Below are 19619 nucleotides of genomic sequence, written 5' to 3'. Positions count from 1 at the left end.
TTCTTACTCATATTGTCAAATTTGTCTTTGATTCTTTTTAGCCATCTTATGATCATTTCTCTGAATTCTTGTTTTGATAGGATGCTTGCCTCTAATTCGTTTACTTCTTTTTCTGGTGATGCCTGCTTTTCTTTCATATGGGGGCTCTTTCTTTGTCTCTCATGTTCTCTCTTCTCATGATGTCTTGTTATGTAGTTCTTTCTCTCCTGCGTTGATTTAAAGGCACAAAATACAACACAATCAGGTAAAACACACAAGGCACTGAACAGAAATGTATTTGCAATATTAATAACCTCCAATTAATGGTGACCACTAGAGAAAAGAAAATTAGAAGATAGGAGAGAAAGAAGAAGAGTAAAAAGAGAAGAAAAAAATTTAAAAAAGGAGTGTTGAAATGAAATTGGGAAACAGGAAAAAATAAGAGAGACAAGAATTAGAGTAAGAGAGAAAAGGGGAACAAATTATATATGTGGAGAGAAAATTCCAATGGAACAATCACTACTCCTAGCAAATGCCAGCAACAGTACTTAAAGATTAATACAAACTATAATACCAACAGTACTTAAAGATTAATACAAACTATAATAGCAAGTGAGGTAAGGGAAAACAGAAGTAAAACAAACAATCAAATGAACAAAAAAGCAAACAAAAAATACCAAGCAACAACAACAAAAGAATAAGCAAAACAATCTCACTAAAAAGCATAAAAATTCAATATAATCAACATTCAAGCAAACAACAACAAAAGGACAGGGAGAAAAATAATTTTTTTTGGTAGTTGAAAGTGAAGAGAGTAGTGTGTATGCACTTGGAACAGGAGATTGGAAATTAGATATATAAGTACTGTGAAATTAGCAGGGGGTAGACAGAAAGAATAGGGAAATTCTAAAGCAGGAAAGGGTTAAGATAAACAGGACACCAAAAGAGGAAAGTTTAGGAAGAGAGTGATGGCAAAAAGGTCATGTTGAGATAGGGTAAAACGATGCTAAAGGAAAAAAGAAAATAGAATGTAGAACACTAATCCCAATGTAAAATAAAGAGAAAATAAAATGGCAATGAAAAAAAAAAAAAAGAAAAAAAAAAGATAAAATAGCAGTAGTAATAATGCTGAGTGAATCTAAATATGTAACAATTAAAAAGGTAAAATCAAATGAGGAAAAAGAAAAAATATAATTTCTTAAGTAAAAGATGCAAAAAATAAAAATAAAATTAAAAAATTTTTAAAAATAGCATAATAAATGTGCAGTAGTGAAGGTCATTCACTTCCTCTATTGTTCTGTTTGGCTGGCCTGTTTCTCATTCCAGACAGTATTGCAGTTTCCTGTGTTCCACTGCTCCTCAGGGTCTTAAGCCAGTCCTCATTTTTAACTAGGCAGTTTCTTATATTCCTTTATTTTTTATTAAATAAAACTAATAAAAAAGTCAATTTGTAATTCATCCCCTAAGTGGCAGTGTTTCTGGATTGACTTCCCAGTCTTTTGGGCTGCTCTAGCCTTCTTTCTCTATGGCACTCAATACTGGTTTGTGTAGGTGGGCTGCCTCTGAGCTGGCTCCCAGATGGTCTCTCCCTGGTCTGATCCCCCGTTTCCAGAAAAGCAATTTCCCCCTGCAGTCTCCCTGGGTATGCCAATCTGGGTGGTCCTTGCTTAGTGTTCAGAAGTAAGGGGATGAAGGAAAAAAAGCCCAGCTGTGCACAATTTTAAGCAGCCTGCACACCTTTCAAATTCTTATGCTCTCCCTCCCTGTCAGATCAGAATGGGTTGATTTTAAAGATCCCTTCTGTTAGCAACCTTGAGGACCCCTTCTACATTCAAGGATCACACCAGACCCAACAGCAGGGGACTTTTGTGGGCACAGACTCCCCTGGTCCTCAGGGTCCTGCACAGCAGCTTTTCTCTCTGCCACCACCGCCGCAGCCACTGCAGCCGCTGCTGCTGCCACCTCCACCACGGGAACCCAGATCCCTCACCTTATCCCTGAGAAACCTGACCTTTCCATGGTAGAGTGAAGAGCACCCTTGAATCCACGTGTTTGCACCAATTGGGGCCTCACAGCTGTTTGGTGGTCTCCACAGTTGTGGGTTTTCAGGCCTCAGATAAGATCCACTTTCCCTTGCAAGATGGAGAAGTTTTCCGTCTGAGCCCATAGCTCTGGGAGAGGTCTCTAAATGTATTATTGTATTATTTGTATAGTTGTAAGTTAATTAAATGATTATGTATACATTAAACATGTACAGATAAATTTAGGAAAGAAAAGAAGAGAAAGGGAGAAAAAGTGTAAACACAAACTTCAGACTGAAAACCCAAGATGAAATAATCGGACAAAATTCTTCACTAGAATTAAGTTCTGATACTACATCAAATTTGGGTGAAAATTGTAACACCATTACACTTTTGTCACATAGATAAACAGAATGTGAAAGACAGTTTTGTCTTCTCAAATAACCTCTTTGGAAAGGTGAGCAAGGTCCTTAATTTTCTCTTCCAAATTCCTTAATTACCTCCTCTGCTTTCATATCTCTCCTAATCTAAGGGATTTTTTCTCAATATTTTTTGAGTCTTATTCTTCATTAGCCCTACAGCCATCTGGACCACATTTCCTGTTTATTTCTTACTTATAGTTTATGTGTCTGTCTACCATCTATAAGAATAAAAGCATATTATGCTAATTAGACCAGACAGCCAAATGACCTTCCAGGCATCATTAGGATGTTCTTCCTGATGAAGCTGTGATGGTGGGGGCTGAGGCAGAGGTGGTTAGGGGTGAGCAGCCAGGCAGATGTGTGGTTAGGGGAGATCAGGTAAGCAGGCAGAGGTGGTTAGGGGTGATCAGGCCGGCAGGAGACCAGTTAGGAGCCCGTGGTCTCAGATTGTGAGAGGTATGTCAGACTAAACCGGCAGCAGAGCATCCCCTGAGGCATCCTGGATTGTGAAAGGGTGCAGGCTGGACTGAGGGACTTTCCCTCCTACCTGCACCATGCATTAATTTCATTCACTGGTCCTCTAGGTAATGAATATAAAAGAACCCCCAGCACAAAGTGCCTGGTACAACTGGTGGGGTATGCAAGGGGGTGAGAAACAAGTTTCTAGAAATCAGTTTGATTAGATAAGGCTCCAGGTCTCAAAGTTCTTTTTAAAATATGGACCCCTGTTCTCTCCCTGAATGTTTATTAAATGCTTTAGGGTTGCCTTTTAACTAAGAAATAAATTCAATATGCCTTTTGAAATTAGAACAGTTCCCTCTGATTTAAGTATTAAGTTATCTTCTCTTTTATTTACATTTAGTATTTCTAAACATTATTTCTAGACTCTTAATTAGTCAGATTCAGATATAATGAGAATAAAGAACACTTTATTGTTTATTAAGAAGATATTTAGGAGGTTATTTCAATTGATCAAGAATTGTAACTATATTGAAATAAGGACAAAAATATTTTTCTTATTTATTTTTGTCAGGGAAAGATGAAAATGTTTTATAGATTTATTAAGGACACACTAAATCCAGAATGTTCATGAATATAATCCTCTGTTGAAAATATAGATGTGTGCCATACAATTTGAATGAAATATTTTAGGGATAAAATATTTAACATTTACTAAGTACTTGATATATGCCAGTCCCTGAACCATGGTGTAATGGGGCATTTCATAAAGCCTATTACAACAGCAAGGACATTTCCAAATGAGTTTTAGGTAAAGTGAGCAGAAGGAATGAGCTTTCTAAAGCATGCTCCATTAGAAGAGAATATGAATGTTAGGATTTGCATTGCCATTTCTGTATAACAACCCTTCTAGCTGACACTATTCCATTAACTAGTCTCCCTGTTTCACCTCCTTCATAATCAATCCTCTTCAACATAGATTATACTGAGTTTCTAAAAGACTCCAAAAAAATCAATATCACATTTCTTTTCTACTTCTAGATGTTTCATCCTTATCTGTTAATTTTAGTGTATTTTATACCTCTTTAAAATCTTCATTAAATCCTTTTAAGATCAAAGAAAGATATAAAAAATTAAATATTGTTTATTTGCAATCTGTTGATTAGTGTTATTATATCAGTCTTACACTTCTCTCTTTGTAGTTTTTTACATCTAAAAGTTTTGGCTGCTTGTTCTGTAAACATAGACAAATATAATTAATAGTATAAGACTAAGAGAAATCACATTTAGTAAAGTATCCTAGTAAATTAATATACAGAGCTCTAAAATCAGATTTCTAAGTAGGTTTCAACTCCTTCCTAGCCATTGATACTCTTTTTAAAAAAAAAAAAAAGTTACTAGTTGGTTGCAACTGGACTTTGGAAGCTGAAAATTCTCCTCTTTTGAGATGCTGTTAATCTACATAGAAACCCTATTTCAGAAAACATTTTAGTAAAATTGAATGGACATTAACTTTCAAAAAGGAGAGCCTGAATTTCTACTCTTCTATTTATGTGTCTTTCTAACAAATGGAAGATTCCACAGCAGAAAAAAAGAAAACCATTTTTCAAGTCTATTACAAACAAAACCATCAATGTCAGTTATTGTCAAAAAAATCCAATTTAGGATTTGTCTGAGAGGAACATTCTCCCACCTCTACAGAAAAAAAAATGTGGATTCCACCTTGTAATTTGTGATGTATGACAATGGCTGAAGCAGCAATTCATATGACTAATGCACCTGCAGATGCATGCTGCAACACATTGCAGGAAATCTCTTAATACAAAGGGGCACAAGTGTATCCAGAAACTGTTAGGCAGGTCATTTGTTTTTAAGCTAAGTAACTCTTCACCTGCTCATGGTAGGATATTACAGTCTTGATGTTAGTTACAGCTATGGAAGTGTTACCTGAAAAATTAATTTTCATGCTGTGCAAACAGGTAGATTAAACCAGGGAGAAAATAGCACTAATAGAGATAAGAAGTTCCTCTAGAGTCCAATGAGACCATCTGTGTCTTTTGCTGACATTTTTCCTTTGGTTACATTTGAGCTGTAACATCCACTAGTGGCAAATGTTCTTATTTCAAAAAGGAACACCAGAGAAAAGAAAATAAAGTATATTTTCCTTGTGATTATTCTTATTAGTATGTATGCTCAAATGCATCAAACTAATGGGGCAGTATCATTATATGAAACAGCTGTATTGAGGATTCTGGAAGTTTCAGTACATTGGAAGGATAAAACAAAACAAAAAAAAGCTATTAGTTAAACACAAGTAGTCATAAAGTAATAATGAAGACAGTCAAGCAATATGTTGACTTCACTAACAACTACTGCATGTGGTGTGAAGGGTGGAACGTTAGCATATTCATATTTTCCCCATGCAGAAATTACTGAAAGCTACATTTCAAATACAGCACACAGTATAAAAACTTTCTACCTTAGAAAGTGTGTTCCCAGAGGACTTGGAAGGCAGCAGTTGGCAGGATGGAGGTGAAGGAGAGGGTGTGAGTGAGTGAGGAGGTGAAGAGAGAGTGTGTGGATGTGTGTGGTGTGTGTGTGTGAGGGATGGAGTGAGGAAGGGAGGGAGAATTAAATCCAGCAGGGGTATCAGAGGCTGGCAGAACAGGAACTCCTGAACAGGGAACACCTACCACTGCCACAGAACTCCCTGGACTGTGGGGCTTAAGCACTGAGCTGATGCCATTTCAAAGAGGTAAGTGGCATCTTTGAGGAACTCATCAGAACCACCACCCACACTGGCCTTGAACACTGACCGCAAACTTGCACCCTTTCCAGCCAAAATTCTGCTGCCATGCCTCCAGACCTGCAGACCCTAAGACTTCCACCTCTAAGGGTGCATGGCTTTTGCAGAAGTAAGTGTAACTTCCCCCTTCCTGTTTGCTGACCTCCAGACACCAGTCATTCCTTTCCAGTGTTCAGGACTCTTGATTTCACTGTCCCAAAGGCAGCTCTTGGGTGCCACTGTGAGCCCCCACTGGGTGTGCTCATATCCAAACAAGGATGCACATCCCCAGAGGTAGAAATTAGGACTCCCTGCTCACAGACACCATGGATCATGCAGCTTCAGCACAAGGACCCCTCTGAGTGCTCCAGCCTCACAAATGGCCCCTGGGTGCCTCTGTGAGCTGATGCTGGGTTTGTGCAAATCCAACCAAGAACAAAAAGTCTGGACAGTAAAAACAGAGTCTTGCTAATCCACAGGTGCCAACCACCAGACACCAGTTTCACCTATCCAGTGTGCAGGCCTCCTGAGACCACTACCCCTAAAGGCAGTACTGAGCACCAGTGATTTGACTCTAGGCATGTACATGCCAGGACTGTTTCTCATTGTGGGTGCATGGGATCTCTGATTCTCAGTGCATGCACACTGAACACAAGTGACTCCAATTCTCAGTGCATGCACACACAGGAACCCTTATTCTCAGTGCAAGGCCTCACCAAGTGATAGAGACTCCAATACTGAGTCCTCGGAGCTTGCACATGTAGACTCTGACTCCAGCGTGTGCTAGGGGACTCCAATTTTTGGTGCACACCCATGGGGAATTTTTTTAATGTAGCGCATGCAGGGTCCCTGATTCTAGGTGTACATGGCATCCATTGACCTATGGCAGCCACACGTTAGAGTGTCTGAGCTCTTCAGTGATACTCAGGTGATCTAATGCTTCCACTGCACATGGTTCAGGCCACAGCAACTCAGCATATAAACCTTCTGGTGATAGTTAGAATGGGAAGACAACAAAAAATATCCTACAGTAAAGAAAAAGAGGAATCATCAAGAAAGGAAATAAGTGAAACAGAGGCATGAATATGACAAAGAGAATTCAGAATAATAGTCATATATTTCATAAATTGGATGGATGAGAAAATCAACAACCTATGCAAAAATCAGGAAGAGCTGAAACCGGTTTGGCTCAGTGAATAGAGCGGCAGGCTGCGAACTGAAAGGTCCAGGTTCCATTCCGATCAAGGGCATGTACCTTGGTTGTGGGCACATCCCCAGTGGGGGGCGTGCAAGAGACAGCTGATGGATGTTTCTCTCTCATCAATGTTTCTAGCTTTCTATCTCTCTCCCTTCCTCTCTGTAAAAAATCAATAAAATAGATTTTTTTTTAAATCAGGAAGAAATCAAAGTGATTCAGCTTCAATACTATGTAAGGTCTTAACAGCAGACTAAAAGAAGCGGAGAACTGAATTAGTGAGTTAGAAGATAAGGTAGAGAAACAAGCTCAATCTGAACACCAACTGGAGAAAAAAATTAAAAAGCAGAGGAGAGCATAAGGGAACTTTGGGACAACATGAAATGAAGTAACATAGGTATAAAAGGGGTGCCAGATGGACAAGAGCAGCAAGGATTAGAGAATCTATTTGAAGAAATAATTACAGAAAATTTCCCTAATATAGGGAGGGGGAGAGTCAAACAAGTACAGAGTACCAAGCAAGATAAATCCCAAAGACCCATACCAACACACATTATAATTAGAATAGGAAATGTTAATTACAAAGAGAATCTTAAAGACTCCAAGAGAGAGATAGAGAGTTACCTACAAAGGATCCTTTATCAGATTATAAAATGATTTCTCAACAGAAACACACCAAGCTAGAAGGGAATAGAATGAAGTATACAGTGTTGCAAAGAAAAGGACTGAATCCAAAAAGACTATCAATCAAAATTGAAAAGGAAATCAGGCACTTCAAAGACAAAAAAAAAAAAAAAAAAATCCCACAAAACAGCTAGGGGAGTTTATCACTACCAAGTCAGCAATGCAAAAAATGCTAAAGAAATGCTGTAAAAAAGAAGAAATAGAAAGGGAGGAAGGCACACAAGCATAAAGTACAGAAATGGCTACAAACAAGTTTCTATCAATAAAAACATTAAATGTAAATGGATTAAATGCTCCAATCAAAAGACACTGATTGACTGAATGGATAAGAAAACATGACGCATATATATGCTGCTTACAGGAGACCCACCTCAGAACAAGGGACTCACACAGACTGAGAGGGAAGGGATGGAAAAATACCCATCAGGCTAATGGAAATGAAAAAAAAAAAAAAAAAAAAAAAGCTGGGATAGCAATACTTATATCTGACAAAATAGGCCTCAAAGTGAAGACCATAACAAGAGACAATGAAGGCCACTTCACAATTTTAAAGAGATCAATTCAATAAGAGGATATAACTCTAGTAAACATTTATGAACCCAATGCGGGAGCACCCAAGTACATTAAAAATAAAACTTCTAGGAGATGTCAGGGGAGAGATTGACAGCAATTCAATCATAGGAGGAAACTTTAATACCCACTTAACATCACTGGACAAAAAATTAGCAAAGAAACAGCAATCTTAAATGACTCGCTAGATCAGATGGACTTAATATCTTTAGAACATTCCACCTCAAAAGTACATTCTTCTCAAGTGCACATGGAACATTTTCCAAGGTAGACCACATATCAGAACACAGGAAAAGTCTCTCAAAACTCAAGAAGATTGAAATCATATCAAGCATCTTCTCAGATGACAATGGCTTAAAATTAAAAATCAAATACAATCAAAATAATTCAAACACTTGGAGGTAGAATAGCATACTATTAAATAATGAGTGGGTTAACAATGAGATCAAAGAAGAAATTAAAAAAAAAAATCCTGGAAACAAATGACAATGAAAACACAAAAATCCAAAATCTATGACAGTGAAAGCAGTCCTGAGAGGGAAGTTTATAGTATTACAGGCCTACCTCAAAAAACAAAACAAACAAACAAAAAAAAACAACAAAACACACACACACACACACACACACACACACACACACAAGAAAAACTGGTAATAAACAATCTAACTCTACAACTTGAAGAATTAAAAACAGAGCAAAAAGAAAAACTCACAGTGAGCATAATGAAGGAGATAATAAAGATCAGAGTGGAAATAAATGACGTAGAGAAAAAAATAATAAAAATAAATAACATTTTTTTAAAAAGGTCAATGAAACCAAGAACTGGTTCTTTGAAAGTATAAACAAGATTGATGAACTTCTAGCCAGGTTCACCAAGAAGCAGAGAACCCAAATAAACAAAATCAGGAATGAAAGAGGTGAAATAACCACAGACCCCACAGAAATATAAAAAATCATGAAAAACAAAAAATACTATGAACAACTCTAATAAACTGGTCAACCTAAAAGAAATGGCCATATTTCCAGAAAAATACAAACTTTGAAAACTCAACCAGGAGGAATAAAAAAAATCTGGAATAACTATGGAGGAAATTGAAGCAGTAATAAAAAATAAATAAATAAAAACTTCCAACAAATAAAAGTCCTGGACCAGACAGCTTCCCAGGGAATTTTAGCAAACATTCAATAAAAAAATAAAACCTATCTTCCTCAGGCTGTTGCAAAAAATTCAAGAGGAAGGAATGCTTCCAAGCTCTTTTTATGAAGCCAGCATTACTCTAATCCCAAAACCAGATAAAGACAATACAAAGAAAGAGAATTACATACCAATATCCCTCATGAACACAGATGCCAAAATTCTCAACAAAATTCTAGCAAACTGAATCCAGCATTACATTAGAAAGATCATACACCATAACCAAGTAGAATATATTCCGGAGATGCAAAGGTGGTCAATAAAGGTGATAGCCATATAAACAAACTGAGAGATTAAACACCATATAATCATATCCATTGATACAGAAAAATCATTTGACAAAACCCAACACCCTTTCTTGATAAAAACTCTCAGAAAAGTGAGAATATAAGGATAATATTGCAACATAATAAAAGCTATATATGACACACTCACAGCCAACATCATACTTAATGGAAAAAAACTAAAACTATTTCCCCTTAGAACAGGAACAAGACAAGGATGCCCACTCTCACTACTCCTGTTTGACAAATACTGGATGTACTAGCCATTGCAATTAGACAAGAAGAAGAAAATAAAAGGTTTCTATTATAAACTGGAAAAGAAGTAAAAATGTCCTTATTCACAGATGACATGATATTTTAAATAGAAAACCCTTTTTGGTTTTAGATTCCATCAAAAAAATACTGGACTTAATAAATGAAACAGCCTAGGTGCCCGTCAACAGATGATTGGATCAAAAAACAGTGGTACATCTACACAATGGAATACTATGCTGCTATAAAAAAGAAGGAATTCTCATCATTTGCAGCAACCTGGATGGAATTGGAGAGCATCATGCTGAGTGAAATAAGCCAATCAATGAAAGAGAAACACCACATGACCTCATTCATTTATGGATAATAAAGAACATTATAAACTGATGAACCAAAAGATAGATATAGAGACAGTAAAGCAACAAGCAGACTGTCAATTTACAGTGGGGAGGAGAGGGAGATCTGGGGGAGATAATAGATCAACGGAAGGACTTGTATACATGCATATAAGTACAACCAATGGACATAAAACTCTGGGGAGGGAGGGTATGTGTGGGAGGGAGAGAGGGGGGCAAAAAAATCAATAAAATATATTTTAAAAAAATACTAGACTTAAGAAATGAATTTGACAATGTAGCAAGATACAAAATTAACACCCAGAAGTTTGTGGATTTTCTATGCACCAATAATAAACTCTCAGAAATAGAAATTAAAATAGCAATCTCATTTACTATTGCAAAAACAACAAAAAAAAATAATAAGATACCTAGGAATAAATTAACCAAGAAGATAAAGGACCTATATACAGAAAGTTTCAGGATTGTGAAAAAAGAGATAGAGGAAGACATGAACAAATGGAAGAATATACCATGTTCATGGAAATGTAGAATCAACATCATTAAAATGACCATACTACGCAAAGCAATCTATAAACTCAATGCAGTCCCCATTAAAATACCAACAGAGGAGTTTGGAAACCAAGATGGTGGCATAGATAAATGCCTAACTGCAGCCTCACACAACAATTTCAAAAAATACAATTAAAATACAAAACAGACATTATCCAGAACTCCAGGAAAGTTGACTGACTGGAAATTATACAACTAGAAGGAAAGAGAAAACCAGAAGGAAAATCAGAGAAGCTGTAAAAGCCTAAGGTGCGCGTGTGGGGAGAGGACAGAGCTGGAGAGGAGGGGGCGGCTGAGTGCCTGGCTAGCATTCCCTAGAGCACATGTGTCAAACACAAGGCCCTCGGGCCAAATCCGTCCCGCCAGGCCTTGCAATGTGGCCCGCACTGCGCTGTCATCACTGCACTCCGCTGCATTTCCATCACAATGACAGTTTATGACTGTTCAGTAAACCATTCGGCCCGCGATTTAGGCTGGATTTTAGATTTTGGCCCCTTCTCTGATTGAGTTCGACACCCCTACCCTAGAGGGAAGGAGATAAAAGCTTGGGACTGTGCTGAACTCTAGTTCCAACTGCACTGAACCCCATTTCTTGACCAGATCCTGGGCACCCAGGCTCATACAGAGGGAATCTGGGCTATAAGACGGAAACTCAGGGGAACAGCGAAAGGAAGACACTGGAGGTGCACACGTTGCTCAGAGGATGGACTGTTGACTGTGCCACTGGATTGCCCTTGTGGGAAGGAGACAAAAGCTCTGAACTGCACTGAACCCAACTTCCAACCCCACTTCCAACTGCACTGATCCCCAGTTCCTGGCTCATGGGGGAGAGACTAGACTGTCTGGTAGCGGTCAAAACTAGAGGGCATCTTTCTCTCAGAGATGCTTGCAGTGAATACCATAGCAGCAAGTACCAAAAGACACTGAGGAACACTGAGACTCAGGAACCTCATAGGGGGGGCTAACAGGAAGCCAACGCTGTAGGCTCCACCCTGAAACTCTGCCCCATCCAAGCTGAACACAGAGGCTTTTGCAATTTTCTAAGTCTAGTCAAAAAGGCTATCTCCCTGCATAGACACAGCTGATCCTCACAGCCAATTGGCCTGGAGGTCAGTTTCTTCTAGTGATACCAACAACAATCAAGACTTAACTACAAAAAGGCTGTACACACAGTCCACAAAGGGGTGCACCAAGAGTGTCCACCACCTCAGGTAACTGGGAAGCTGACCCACTGAACCATATAGGACACCTTAGCACACAAAGCCACTCTACCAACTCAGGGAAGCTGTGGAAATGCCAAGACAAGGAAACAGATCACAAACGAAAGAAATGGAGGACAACAAGCAACTGGATATAGAGTTTAAAACCATGCTTATAAGGTTTTTCAAGAATTTCCTAAAAAAGGCCAATAAAATAAATGAGACCTATGAGGATATGAAAAGGGATCAACTAGAAATAAAGAATACATTGTCTGAAATAAAAAATATCATACAGAGTCCTAAAAACAGAATGGAAGATTGCAAGAAACAAGTCAAAAATTTGGAACAAAAAGAGCCAGAAGACACTCCTTCGCAGAAGCAAGAAGACAAGAGAATCCAGAAATTTGAAGAAAATGTAAGAAACCTCTGGGACAACTTCAAGGGAACCAACATCAGAATTATGGGGGTCCCAGAAGAAGAGAGAGAGCAAGATACCAAAAACATATTGGAAGAAATAGTGACAGAAAACTTCCCCCACCTGGTGAAAGAATTAGACTCATAAGTCCAGGAAGGGCACAGAACCCCAAACAAAAGGAATCCAAAGAGGACCACACCAAGACAAATCATAATTAAGATTCCAAGAGCAAAAGACAAAGAGAGAATATTAAAAGCAGCAAGAGAAAAGCAGGTAGTTACCTATAAAAGAGTACCCATACTATCAACAAGTGAATCTAAAAAGCAAGGAAATTAAAAAATTTGATGAACAATATTAACTGGTGAATATAATAGAATCAGAGGTATGGAAGGGGAGTGAACTGACGATTCTCAGGGAAAAGAGGAGTGGGGGGTGCAGGAAAAAACTGAACATAAACTGAACACCTATGAATGAGGACAATGGGGGGTGGAGAAAGTGCAGAAGGTGGGGTGGGAACCTGGTGGAGGGGAGCAATGGAGGGGGGAAATTGCTTAATGTATTACATTATCAGCTGAATTTTTGTTATAATAATTCTAGAATCCCTTCTCATTCCCATTAACACAGCCTATACAGTATAATATTAGAGAGAGCTCAGTAAAACCCCACCACCAAAACTCTCCAAATCTACCAAAGAAATAAAAATAATACTTCTCTTTGCCCAGCTGGCGTGGCTCAGAGTTTTAGAATTAAGAGGTCATGGTTTGATTCCCAAACAGGGCATATGCTAGCTTCATCCCCAGTGCGGAGCATGCAGGAAGCAGCCAATCAATGATTCTCTCTCATCATAAGTGGTTCTATCTCTCTCTCCCTCTCCCTTCTTCTATGAAATCAATAATTAAAAATATACCTTTAAAAAGAAAGAAATATTCTTTTCATTTCATAGACCTGAAATTTTAGAGAATATCGCCCTCAACTATAGAACATGCTGGAAGCCTCTTTTAATTGAACTTATCCTGATATAGGAAAAGTAGGTTAAGTGATATTTCTCTAGAAACTATATCTTTTGCCACTGCCTGAATTTCTAGAAGAATATAACTTATTTTCTTCCTATGCAATAGAAGACACTGCCTCAGACCCTCTAAACAATAAATTAATCTTTGGCTTTATCAGAATGTCTCTTTTTCCCCCTAACAATTAAGCATGGATAGATCTAGAAGCCAGTACCTCCTCCCATTTATGGTACCTCCTCCCATATTCCTCTTCCGTGTTTCATTTTCTTCTTCCACTACCATTCCAGCCTCCTCCAAACCTCCCAAGTCCTCATATTCTTCCCTGAATGTAAGAGTCTCATCATTCCAGCTTTAATATTTCAGGTGTTGATTCATTCAATATTCACTCAGCACCAATAGTGTACCAGGCCCTACACATTAGAGCAATTTTTTTTTTTCCCTGCCTGTTTTTCATGCACAAAAATTGCAGTCTGTTTCATGTTCTATTTTCTCAGGGTTCTGCTGCTATTATTTTGATAAAATTATCTATTCTAAGATATTGCTAGGTGCAAATTGTATAATGTGCTACTTTTCAAGTTACATACAGTACTAAAATTGATGTGCTGAATTTTAAGCAGCCAAGTAATTAAATTGAAATTTTTCCTGGAATTTTCTGGGCCACGGGGTATTTTGTATGATAGAAGTGAAAAGAATAGACTTAACTATAGTGAAATGTTCAGTGTAAAAGGTATTAGGACTGAAATTAGGCTGGCCTAGAGGAATGCGGTAAATACTCTGAAGACTGACTGCCATGGGGACAGGTATATGGAAGAAGATCATTCCAGTAGGTTTTAGGAAAGTATAGTGACTGCAACTGTTACTTCTCACCCGCATTTCTACAAGCAGACTCTTTATTGAAATGATGGCCTCTGGTCTTGCTCCTTTTTATTTTGTACACTGCAGTGCCATCTGAGGCGACTTTTCTGAAACAGTGTATTTATTAACTGTTGCCACATAAATATTTACTAAAAAAAAAAAACAAAACACCCACAAGTGATTTAATTGTATAAACCTGGGAATGGCTTAGCTGGGTCATGGATCTGGGTGTGGCTTAGCTGGGTCTTCTCTCTTAAACTCTCACAAGGCTACTGTCAAGGTGTCTGCTGGGGAAGCAGAAATCTCAAGGCTCACTGGGGGCAGATCAGCTTGCAAGCTCATTCGTATGGTTGTTGAAGGGACTCAGCACCTCTTAGGATATTGGACTAAGAATGCAGCATGATTTCTCTCATATTCAAACCTTGGCACATTCTGTTTTCATTACCTGGAATATCATTTGCGGTAAAGTGAGCGCATGTATATAGTACTTACAGTTATGGGTCTAGAAGAGATTACCAACAATATGAGTAGAGTTCTCCATTCTTTTGAACTTGATCCCACTTCTGTCACCAGCTACCACCCATTATTTTGCATCCTATAGCACCAAAACACTTCAAAACTTGTCTATCATCTTTGTTCCCAATCCTTCACAATCCAGTGACTATCGAACCTGCTTCAATCAGGTTTTTATTTCTATCATGTGGTTCAATCCAGTGGCCAATTCATTCTCTGTCCTCATAAAACTTGGCCACTAGGAGTATTTCACATGGCTAATTGCCCCTTTCTCTTTACTTACTGTGCTTTCTTCATTTGGCCAGAATGCCACACTCAGAGTTTCCCCAAAACATCACTAATTACTGTTTTTGGATTACCCAGGTCTTTCTTCTTTCTACTTTACTAAAAAATATATATTTTTATTGCATTTTAGAGAGAGAAGGAGAGAGATGGAGAGAAAAACATGGAGGTGAAAGTGAGACACAATCGGCTGTCCCCTGCATGCCTTCCATAGGAAATTGAGCCTGCACCCCAGGCATGCGCTCTGACTGGGAACCAGTGCATGAGATGATGTCCAATTAACTGAGTTATGCTGGCCAGTGCTCTATTTTATATATATTCTCTCAACAATCTCTTCCATCTCTATACTACTATCATCTATATACTATCTGTGTAACATCTATATATTAATGACTCCCGATTTACTTCTCCATGCCAGACCCCTCTCATGAACTCCAATGTCTTACTTTTCAGCTTCACTTGAGAGTGGAGGGGTCCAGATAGGAAACAGAGTGCACACTAAAATTAGGAAATTTGAGGATGGTTAATAAATAAATTGTTTACAAAGATGTGGACAGAGTGGAGAAACCATGGTAGATAGTGCAGTGACTCTGGGTCATTAGCCACAAACCTATTAAAACCCATAAATCCAAAAAAGGGGCAGTTACTAGAAACTGGCAGAGAGAATTGTGAGATAAGACCACCCGGGAAATGGTGAAAATATTCAGTCATGTAACACAGAACTGGAGAAAAACCTCAGTGTGATAAGGCGAGGAAAATAGAACCATGATCTTATCTTCCTTCTTCTCTCTGGTCTTTGAGCTCGCCATTTCCTGAACAAAATCAAAAGTTACAGAGCAAAGGGTTCCATGTAAAGATCAGCCTTCCAGAGTGCAGAGAGCACAATAGAGAAGCATGAAGAAGGAATATTAGAGACCAAACAAAAGATATCCTACACTTATAGTATCTCAAAATTAACATTTCTAGAACTCAACATTTCCCCCAGAAAATGCCTTTAGCCTTTTATCTCACAGGATGGTGACTCCATCCTTCCATTTGCTTAGACCAAAATGCTTGGTGTCATTCCTGATTCTTCTGTTTCTCTCAAACCTACAGCTAACCCATCAGGAAATTCTATGGTCTCCATGTTTGAAATATATACAGAATCCCCATCCACTTTCAAGCATCAATTTATAGCTCCAAGCCAGACTCCTAGCCTAAACTCCAGAGATGAAAAACTATGATCTTTTGACTGGATTTATGCAACAACAACAAAGTTGTATTGTAAAAGTATTTTTATGGGCAAATTTTATTAAATACCTTTGAAAACACATCAATGAGTGCTTATGTGAGTCCTAATTATGATATGTACAGCAAAAATTACATTCAGTTCTGCTTTTAGAATGATATACGTATCCTTATTCATTTCTTTCAAAACACACACACACACACACACACACACACACACACACACAAATTTAGAGTTAATATAGGTGTGAGATTAGGAACAGCCCTTAATTAAAACTTGCAGTCTCACAAAAAGATTTGCAAAGTTCCAGAAACATTACATATCTGCCCCAGCAAGTTTGTGATGGTAAATGAGAAATTGAAGTCACTTTACTAAAAATAAATTTAAATAATCCTCTTGTAAACCATGCTAAGCACTGCCTGTTGGAGTAAGCTTTGGCAAAGAAATTCTGATCATGACAGTAAAAATATGCAGATATATTTTGAAATTGTTCTTGGCCCAGAAAAATGCCAATATAATTAGCAAGTTTACAAGGTAGGTTGTGCTACCTGTTCCAAAAGTACCATGAGCTTAACAAAAGTCTTTCCTAACTTGCTGGTATCTAGTTTTGGGGAAAAAGTTGTTCTAGCTTTTTCAACAGAATTTTAAGTGAAACAATCAGTTAATCTTATATAATAAAGAGGTAATATGCAAATTAGTCATCACTCCAACACACAAGACCCCCCCATGTGGACACAAGATAGCCTTCAGGGGAGGACAGTTGGGGGTGACAGAGCCAGCATGGGACACAAGTTAGGGGTGACCAGGTCATCAGGGGAGAGCAGTTAGGGGCAATTGGGCCAGAAGGGGAGCAGTTAAGAGTGACCAGGCTGGCAGGGGAGCAGTTAGGCGTCAATCTGGCTGGCAGGGGTGTGGTTAGGGGATGATTAAGCTGGCAGGCAGAAGCAGTTAGGGGCAATCAGGCAGGCAGGCAGGCATGTGATTAGGAGCCAGGAGTCCACTGGGATCAGGACTAAATGGGCAATCGGACATCCCTGGAGGGGTCCCAGATTGGAGAGGGTGCAGGCTGGGCTGAGTGACACCTACCCCATGCATAAATTTCATGCACAAGGCCTCTGGTTTTTTATAAGAAACAGTATACATCTCCAATTTATCATTTAAATTATAAATTTGATATGTATAATGTAAAAACATAAGTAGTAGTATTAAGAAAAACATTATAAATAATCAAGATACATTTGGTGGATCATGTTAGATGTACACCTAGAAACTCAGTGTATCTTCAGTAAGCTTTAAAATTTATATTGATGCTTAAACTGAAGTCAAGAAAGAAAACAGCCTTCAAAAGTCAGCTATGAGGATCAGAACCCATTAGGTTTAAAAAATTTATATATATATATATAAAATAGAGCAATATGCAAATTAGGTCAGGACTTAATAACGATCACGACCAGCTCAGGAGAGGGGCCCAGAGCTTGAGAGAACAACATGCAGAGACACCTGCTCTCAGCCTCCATGCTGCAGCTGGGGTAAGGCCCCCAGTGATCAGACAAACACACACAAACACAGCACCTACTCCAAGCCACCCCAGTGAGAGACAGAAACACACACATATACACACACACAGCACCTGCTCTAAGCCTCTGTGGTGAGGCTAGAGGCAGACCCCAGCAGACACACACACACACACACACACACACACACTCACACACACACACACATGCCTGCTCCAAGCCTATATGGCACAGTCTGACATGCCCTCATCCTTCTCCCTATCTCATATCCTGGAATTATTGTTCCTTATTTTGACAGTCACTTGAGTAAACCAAGTAGCACCATCACATCCCAGTTAAAAGATCATCAATTACAGTGAAAATGCACTTTTTTCATCTCAGCCACTATTTCCAAGGCTGAGCATTATCACCACCTGCAACTGCTAACATAAAAAATCATATAGCATAGCCCTGGCCAGCATTACTTGATGGTTAGAGTATTCACCTGCCCACTAAAAAATCTTAGGTTCAAGGGCACATACCTGGATTGCAGGCTTGATCCTCAGCCCTGTTCAAGGCAGATGCAGGGGACAACCAATTTATATGTCTCTCATCTCTCTCTCTCTCTCTCTCTCTCTCTCTCTCTCTCTCTCTCTCTCTCTCTCTCTCTCTTTCTCTCTCAAAATCAATGGGAAAATATTCTCTAGGGAGGATTAACAAAACAAAAAAAAAAGAATCATAGCATGTTGCCCCTTTGTCCTATTATATGATTTCTTCTTTTTTTCTCTGGCCTATGAATGTCTCCTCCTCCTCCTCCTCCTCCTTCTCCTCTTTCTCCTCCTCCTCCTCCTCCCCAATTCATATTATTCTTTGCATAGGCTGGGCTGTGGATTCACCTGCATCAGTGGAGAAATAGAGGCCCCACTAGTTATTTCAAACAGATAGAATTTAATATTGGGAATTGGTTACCAAAGGGTTGGAAATAAAAGAATAGAAGAGAGGGGGGAAAGTGAAGTTAGAGATTAATAGCTACAGGAAGCCATTCTCACTCTCATGGATGAAGGAACCAGACCAGGCCCTGCTGAGGTTGCTGAGAACTTGCTACTGCCATTGGAATGATGCTGCCAAGGAAGACAGCAGCCTGTGGACTGCACTGCCTCTGCCCCTGCCCCTGCCCCTGCCCCTGCCCCTGCCCCCACCCAGGCTGAGCCCAGTGAGGAGCAGAGAGTGGAGCTTCTCCACTAAGCCTATGCTCCGCAGTGAGAAGTTAGCTGCCAGAGGCATCTAGGAAACGCAATGTACCCTGAACTACAGGACAGCACAGAAGGGCACAGATGGAGCTCTGAGCCAACAGACAAAACCTACCCTTTGCCTTTTCGGCATTTATTCTCACCCTTTTCCCTATATCAGACTTCCAGGAACGATAGCAGGGTTCACAAATATCCCTTAAATATAATAATTGGAGATGCTGTCACTTTCCCAAAAGAGAAGACAAGGCCTCATCAGTCATTATTTCCATCTCTAGGTGATCTTCTCCCATTTCAATTTTCTTAGAATAAAAGTAATCATCAGTAATATTTCTTATCTATAATTCTATAATAGTAAAAGTGTAATATGCTAATTAGCCTGGACAGCCAAATGACCTGCCAGACATCATTCCGGACATCCTTCTGGACGAATCTATGGCAATGGGGGGTGAGACAGAGGCAGTTAGGGGCTATCAGGCATGCAGGCAGAGGCAGTTAGGGGTGATCAGGCAGGTAGGCAGAAGGATTAGGAGCAATCAGGCAGGCAGGCGAGCAGTCAGGAGCCAGCAATCCCAGATTGTGAGGGTGCAGGCAGGGCTGAGGAACGGCCCCTCCCTTACATG

Source organism: Pipistrellus kuhlii, unplaced genomic scaffold (genome assembly GCF_014108245.1).
Source record: "Pipistrellus kuhlii isolate mPipKuh1 unplaced genomic scaffold, mPipKuh1.p scaffold_m20_p_1, whole genome shotgun sequence".
NCBI classification, from domain to species: domain Eukaryota; kingdom Metazoa; phylum Chordata; class Mammalia; order Chiroptera; family Vespertilionidae; genus Pipistrellus; species Pipistrellus kuhlii.
Note: the sequence above shows the minus strand (reverse complement) of the source record.